Source organism: Olea europaea, unplaced genomic scaffold (assembly GCF_002742605.1).
Source record: "Olea europaea var. sylvestris unplaced genomic scaffold, O_europaea_v1 scaffold4927, whole genome shotgun sequence".
NCBI lineage: Eukaryota > Viridiplantae > Streptophyta > Magnoliopsida > Lamiales > Oleaceae > Olea > Olea europaea.
Window position 1 is genome coordinate 8,077 of NW_019263242.1, and position 8,715 is coordinate 16,791.

The window sequence follows — 8,715 nt, forward strand, 5'->3', positions numbered from 1 at the left end:
CTTTTGAAACTTCTTCATATGTTGAAAACAAATTTCAATTGTGGCACATATGAAAACATCAAACTGTATCAAGAATCCAGGTCTCGTTAGATTTGGAGTTATAGTCAGACATAAATAAAAGCTCTTATCACTGTTAGGATTTTCTACAATACTTAATTCCCCCAACGTTTCTGATTCTTGATTTGCAAACAATTTTGCTTTATTCTGCAATTTATAACAACCATTTATTAAGTGCCATTTTTCTTGCAATAATTACAAAATTTGTAGCTAAATTTTGACTTGTTCCTTACACGACCACCATCAAGAATGAAGCAATCTTCATGACTCCAAATGTGATAAGATGCTTCATCTTCTCCTTTAAATATAGAGCATTATAGATTTATTCAATGGTGAGAGTATCAGTGAGAGTAGTATTCATAGCCTTCTCTTCAAATCTCTTAGCACTAGGGCACTCATTCCTTACATGACCGAAACCGCGACAGTTATGGCATCTCACGAATTTAGATTTCTTCCTAGATTCACTCGGGCCACCTCTTTGTCTCTCTTGAGGCTTCTTCTTATTCCTAAATATTTTTTGAAATTTTTTAGTTAGATAGGCCATCTCCTCATCATTGAGTGAATTAGAATTAGAAGATTCCATCCAGATATTCCTAGCGATTTTTAAGGCTATGGATTTTTCCTTAACTGGATTGTCTAAGGTCAATTTATAGGTCTGGAGGGATCCAACTAACTTCTCTACCTTGATAGTGTCTATATCATTACTCTCCTCAATTGCCGTGACTTTAGGCCTAAAACGCTTAGGTAAGGATCTAAGAATCTTTCTCACTATCTTAGGCTCAGGGATTTCTCACCTAGGTTGAAGGAAGAATTTACTATGTCATTTAAGCTCGCATAAAATACATCAAACATCTCGTCGTCTCTCATTCTTATTTCTTCAAACCTAGTGGCCAACATCTGCAGCTTAGAACTCTTAACTGCGTAAGTTCCCTCATGTGTGGTTTCTAAAATATCCCAAACTTCTTTTGCTACCTCACACATGGACACTCTCTTAAACTCCTCGGGGGAAACTGCCATAAATAAGGCATGGAGGGCTTTGCTATTTAAATTACAGCTATCCAATTGAACTCTAGACCAGTTTCGATAGGGGTGGGAGTGACTACACCATCTATTGTGGCACTAGGGGCTAACCAACCATTTACCACAATCTGTCAAAAACACTCATCTAAGGATTTAAAAAATGCCCTCATTCTCACCTTCCAATACGCATAATTGTTCCCATCAAAGTGGGGTGGCACATTCAACGACATATTCATCTAGACTAATGTAAGGTTAGGATTCGTACTTAGGCTCTGATACCACTTGAAAGTTCAGGGAACGTTTTACAAACACTTGGAAATTCAAGGGAATGCTTTACTATGTCAAATTCAAATTTTAGCGTTATCAAGTTTACGTTCCAATTTATCGTTTGACCTTACGTGCAGAATTAATACAATTAATTGTAACAAATCACAAATTAATTGTTGTCTAGGTGATTAAACATACACGTCCAATTAAGCCTATGTTGAATTGTCGGTTTGTGTAAAGTAAATAAAACAGTAACAGCACCAACTCACAATATGATGACGAAGAAACCCCAACGTGGATAAAACTCCGGGACCAAGCCAGTAGTTTCCACTATACCAATCCAGCCAGTACAAGTTATACCAAACTCTGTACCAAGTCAGACTCGCTGTTCCAGTCCCACGATTTACTGCTGTAGATACTGTTAGTCTCCTGCTAGCTTCCCAATCTACCTCCTGTAGCCCAATCTACTGTCCAATATAACTTCCTGGTCTCTAGCTAATTGTATCACCAAATGGAATTCCAAGAACCTCCCGTTCTTGTCCAGTTACTGCGCTTGTCGTCCACCTCTCTCAATCTCTCAATGAGAGAGTCCATTTCTCAACAGATGAAGAAGTCCAGGTGTTTTGTCTTCACAAATAGTGATGTTTTCCCCAACAGTGGATTGCTCGGATCACAAGGTGTTTATGGATGAATTCTTTATTCAATTCTGCCTTGGATCACTTGAGAGAATATTGAAGAAGATATCTATGTAAAGCACAATATGACAATCTCTCTTTCACGTTCACAGCCATTGTATTTATAGTTGGGGGCAATTAGGAGTCCTAGACCATGTTAAACTTTCCAGAAATCGAAAATACGATTTTCCATATAACATCGTCGCTCAAGCGAAAAGTGAGCGAACAGCAAGCGACGCCACTTCGCTCGAGCGAATATCGAGTGGCGAGCGAGCGACGACCGTTCTGCTTCCTCTCGCTCGAGCAGTGGCACGGCGAATAGATAGTGAACTTTCGGCATCGCGACCTTGATTTAAACCAAACACTCAAACCCTAGTCCCTACCATCTAGCTTTGCTAAATTGCACCCTAAGTCCCTGACTTTTATAACATTGTATAATTGAGTCCCTGACTTTTACAAATTTACAATTTAGTCCTTTAATCCACAAAATCGCCAATTACACCTTTAGACCTAACACATATGTTAACTTATATGTTAATTGTGATAATTCTCCTTATTGTGGGGGTTAAAGTTTTACACTATATGAGGGAGTTATTTCTATAATTTGAGAGAACCACTTGAAGTATTATCCTTTTTACAATTTTATATTATACTTTTGCTATCTCGATAAATGTTCATTCACTTATCTCCCTATGGTTGTGCCTATAGAAGAAGAGTTACATGAGTTTTATTTTGGAGACGTGTAGTGCCGAAAAAACCCGTACGATGGGGAAGCGATACGACTAAAGGACAGCATCATCGACGTGACTTTCAAGACTTGCTTTCTTTCTAACCCTCTTCTTATTTTATATTATTGTTGAATTATGTTTATGTCAAATAATTGATTATGCTAATTTATAAATAAATCTACATACAAATCACCTAGTTTTCCCAACAAATACACACAACAAACAATACTATCTGAATACTTTGAATGAATTAGCCAAAACATTGTTTTTTCCTTTCAAACGTTACAATTCCTTTTTTTGGCAAAAATTACGTAACGTGTAATTTAATGCTAATCTAAAAATTATATATATATATATATATATAGCCATAGCCAGAAGAGAAAGGTCGTATAACAAAGTTATCCAATGTCAAAAGCACAAACTGTGAACAAGATATATAAAAGGTTTTCTTATAGGGCATTGAATCTTCTACATGTCTATTTTCTTTAATTTTTGTTCAATTATGTATAAATCGCACCAAACATGCCGTTTTTTATTTCACCATCGACCGAATTTTTAGCCCACGTGGAATTTTATGCATGTATGACTCTAAAGGATGGAAACCTAAGTCATCCAATAAGTAGTAATTATTCATTTGACGTTCCACGTATAAAGAAATGAGCTTCCTTGTACACGCATATGAAACTCATGTCCAATTCACATTGCTTTGTTTGAGGCACTTTTTACGGTTCTTCAAATACATTGCATATGATTATTTTGAACCTATACAAAAACTATACATACTGTATGGTAACATGATCATTTCGGGGCCTACATTTTGGCCACAAGCGCCGGAATTAGAGTTAATGGTTTTGACTTTACAGTATATTCATTCCAAGAAATTAAACCCTCCTCCCACAAACTAGTTGACTAAGAAATCGTCATGATTTTACAACAATAGTATAGTCATTCGTTGTGTCAACAATACTATTTGTTGTCGCAGCAACAACACTTCTGCCCCCTTCGTCAACAAATATATTCGTTTGTCTCAATTGTATAGTCTCTTCTCGACACATAATCTCATCAATATGTGTATCATCAAAAGCCGGACGTCTCCTTTTGTGCCATCATTTTTGCACGAAATCTGCACTTTGACACCAATTTGATAAAATTTGAGATAAACTCGCTTACTTAATGTTCTCATTAATTCTACAACATTCAAAGAAATGATAAAAAAATAAGGTCTATAGGGTTAATAATTGTTCATCTTACCACACAATGCTTACTTAGACAATGCTTAGATCCGGCTCTATCAATATCAAACTTCTCGAAACTTTATATAAAATTTCATTATGCCCTATTTGGTATAGCTAAAAAATTGATAAAATTCCATGTCAAAAATTGTTTTTTTAATAATACATGTTATGGGATTCGTAGCTTTTATCTACTTTTCAACTACACATATTTTTAATTTTTATCAAATTCTACTAAAAATCTAATTTTTAGTTACACCAAACAGGGAAAAAAAAATCAAGTCCACTAATCATTCTACCAAGGATTTAAATAAGATATATAAAACCTATGAGACTGTATTCCGTACTGAATTGCTTCATCTTTTTATTTTTATTTTATTTTTAAATTTTTTGGTGATCTTCTTTAATGGAATATTGGCTCTCTTTAAAAAATAAAAAATAAAAATCAAGAGGTATTGTTGAAATATGGAACAAAAAGAGCAAAAAAGAAATATGTTACCTTTACATAATGCGGTGTTCATAACGATATCCACCCCCTCTCACATGGAGGGAGGTCTACTTCGAATAAATTATATTTTATTTGAAGTGAGTCTCCCTTCATGTGACGAGGGTGGACACCGTTATGAATAACTTGATGTACGTTTAGCATCACCCATGAAAAAAAAAATGTATGTTGTTAAGAATTGAAAATCATTAATCTAAAAAACGGCTTTCTTTCCGGTATTGACAAAGGGGAAAACCATTGACAAAACAGAAAACAAAATGGGTAGAAAAGAAGACATATTTCTGTACGTAAGCTGAATAGTAAGTAAATTAGGTACAACATTGATCTCTTCGGAAATCAAACTTCAACTTATACTATGTACGACAAACAAAGAATGAATGGCATGTGGGTCAAGTAATTACCTTCTTAACTTAGTTTCTGTTCATCATTTTGATGGTTTCCGTTCCTATATGTTTCTATATAACAATAAATATTCAAAAAATTAAAAACTAGGGTTATGATTATATTTGGTCGTTATGTAAATTTAAAATAACTTTGTTGAGGACTCCAATTATGATTTTTATTGGTATCCGCCCTAAATTTTGCTAGAAAAAGAATCATGGGGCCTAGATCAACACAAAGTAAGGTCGGACTATGCTCGAGAAAGTTTAAGATATAAAATTGACGCTGTAATTTAAGGGGATATCATGATAAACAAGGCCTTGCTACACTGTCCCACCTCACCACCAATCATCCCAACAAGACACATGACCGCCATGACATCAATGCCTATTTTGCAACCAATCACAAACTAGCAATGATTATCCAGCGTCAGATCATTACCTGATGCCATATTTGAAGCATGGAAGCCATGATAACTTACTATTGGACCTCAGCAATCAATCAAAATATTGGATCTTACTATAATTTGTTATCAATGTTTGGGAAGTGTTTAATTATAAACGGTTTTATCTATAAATAGATAAAAATGAGTAATGAATATATGTACAGTATATGTGAATTCCATGAAACATAGGCTTAATTAGAGTTAGAGTTATTATAATTGTGACATAGAAATTTGGTGCAAACAACAATATAGTGTACAATTATATTTTCTTTGGGTGATGCTACATAGCCACATTTGTTGACACATCGGTTGACACAACACACTCACACGGGGAGGTCGGCCTTATTTTATTGGCACGGGACCAACACCTCGATTGTGAGAGGTGTGTCAACTTTTGTGTCAACAAATGTGGTCATTTGGCTTTACTCATTTTCTTTCAATGAATTTTCTTGAATGTGCCTTTTATAGTCTTAAAATATTGTGATAGACGAAATGTTTTCAAAAAACAGAAATATAGCAACTTTGGGATTATATGTTTTTTGGGACACGATAGTGTATTCAAAATGAAAAAAAAAAAAAAAAGAAAAAAAAGAAAGAAAGGAGAATTATGAAAATATTGTTTTCTATATCCTCAATCATATGCCCGTGGGCGCATTAGTTTCTTGAGCCTCAATTTATTTAAAATGTTATTAATTTGTGCCATATTTAGCCAAAAAATATGAGTAAATTTTTCCTAAATAACCGAAAAATAAGTATCCTTTCGGGATGGACCATGTTAGACATAAAAGACCAGTTGGGACATATTTTGGCCCCGTTTGATAGTCATTTTTCTAAGAACGAGAATGAAAAATATAGTTGTTACGGAACCCATACAAGAGATAGAATGTCAAATATGGTGGTTTGATATGATAAATAACGGTCATATTTTTCATTTTTGTGGTCGAAGAATGAGAATCAAACGGGGCTTTAAATATTTATCGAGAATGTTAGACAAGAAATAATCTAATTGCACAAAACCACTACAAAATATTGCAGTAAATAGCATGAAATTCTTATTCCTCCAGACAGGTTTTGTTTGTCATAAATAAACAGTAAACATGACCAAACATCATTATCTAAATCTAACCGGAGCAACGGTATGTTAATAAAGAAGAAAGTGGACTGTATCAATTGAAATAGTACTCTAATTAGCTTTGCACGTTTGATACATAATTATTTCATTCTACTTAAGTAAACTTGCATGAAAATTCTAATGCACTTTTTCATTGTCTCTTCAATACAGACGCTGGCATTCTACAATTCAAAAAACATCATGATCAATGGATTATCTTCAATAAATAGCCAGAAGTTCCACATTCTGGTTTATGGAAGTCAAAACGCCAAGCTGGTGGGAATGAAGGTATCAGCGCCAGGAAATAGCCCGAACACTGACGGAATTCATGTGGAGAAATCCTCAGATGTCACAATTATGAACTCAAAAATTGGAACCGGCGATGACTGTCTCTATAGGCCCTGGCACCTCCAACCTGTGGATAGAAATTGTCGCCTGTGGCCCTGGCCATGGAATAAGGTACTGGTTTTCTCACATATATAAAGCCCGCAGTGGATAAAATTTTATAATATCCATCCCAATGGTTTATTTGCCTACTTACAGGTGTGCTATAAATTAAGTACTTAATACCTAAGTAGATTAATTTGTGTGCCTTTTGCAGCATTGGGAGTCTAGGATGGGAAATGCAAGAACCTGGAGTGCAAAATGTGACAGTTAAGTCAGCTACATTTACAGGAACAAAAAATGGGGTGAGGGTGAAGACATGGGCCAGGCCAAGCAAGGGGTTTGTTAAATATGTTCTCTTCCAGCATCTTGTGATGGTTAACGTCGAAAATCCAATAATTATTGACCAAAATTATTGTCCTGGTGATCACAATTGTCCTGATCAGGTAATAATTGCTTTTGTAGCATTATAAATTTTATTGTTGCACTTATTTCTATACAGAAAAATCCAACTCCCACCCTATTCCCCCTTGCGTATATAGGATGAAATCCAATCCTGTTTAATTCTTATTGAAATGAATGTTTTTAACTTAAGCAAACTAACGAACTTACTGCAAACCGATACATTTTTGATACGTGTAAATATACAACTGATGAAACTAACTTCCAGCCGTGCAATGTAACAGTTATCGCTTGCTTCCATTTGCTGCTTCCAGTTAGCTTCCAGCTTGCATCTATTCTGTTAATTCTTAAATGAGTTTTATTTTGTTTTTTCAGGTTTCGGGTGTGAAGATTAGTGATATAACTTATCAAGACATACATGGGAGTTCGGAAACCGAAATTGCAATGAAGTTTGACTGCAGTAAAGGAAATCCATGCAGTGATATTAACTTGGAAGACGTTAAGCTGACCTACAAAAATGAACCGGCTCATTCGTCATGCATTAATGCCGATGGAAAGGCTTCTGGCTTAGTTCAACCCAACAACTGCTTGTATAATTAGCAAACAATTTGAAGGATTTATACTTGAAAAAGATTATAGATCATTTACTAAAAGCTTAAGATGCAAATTAAGAATGAGTTTAGACACCCAATGTATCCAATACAATAAATAAAGTTCATCTGAATGAAAGTTTTTTTTACATAGATCGATAATTTTCCAAACAGTCTCTCAAAACCTTCCAAACAATCATCCCATTACAATTAAAAACTGAAATCAGCGATAAATGTGATTAGTTTAATGTGATGGAATTGATACATTTACGAGTAAAATTGCGATTACATTTGTACTTCTGCATACTTTATTTTAATACATAGAGAACATTTTCACAAAAGCGTACTACAAAATAATTATAGCTTCAACGACGAAAACTTATGTACAATATTAAAAGAAGGGATTGATAAGAAACTTTTGAATACCGAATTTTCCCTTATGTATTTAGCTATACTCCTAATATACCCTTATTTAATTTTTATTTTGTTAATAATTAATTAATAACATTAATTCCTTACATATTTACTCATATGTCCAATATATCCTTATTTAAGTTTGATTTTGTTAATACTTAATTAATAACATTAATTCAATTTATTCATCATGAAGGGGAAAAAAAGTGACTATAAAAGATTCTTTAATAATCAGCCTTATACCTAGTATTGAAGAATTGGTGGAGCCAATTCGGAAATGATTTTATCACTACGCGAATCCAAAATCAAACTCAGAGTGAAAATCTCTTTTTCTTTTTCATTCGTTCATAATTCCCTAAATTAATCTTTTCAATATTATATAATTTTTTATCAACGTCTTTTATTACAACAATATAAATTTAATTTCTTTTCTCGATTAAATTAGTCAATTTACAAAAATAACATCTATTTTCTCCTATTTAAATGACTGTTTCATTTTGTTGTT

At 34.0% G+C, this 8,715-nt stretch overlaps 1 pseudogene; it reads left to right on the forward strand.

The window, feature by feature from the left end:
- The first annotated feature begins 6,406 nt into the window (after positions 1-6,406).
- LOC111388444 lies at positions 6,407-7,822 on the forward strand (annotated as a pseudogene).
- The last annotated feature ends 893 nt before the right edge of the window (positions 7,823-8,715 follow it).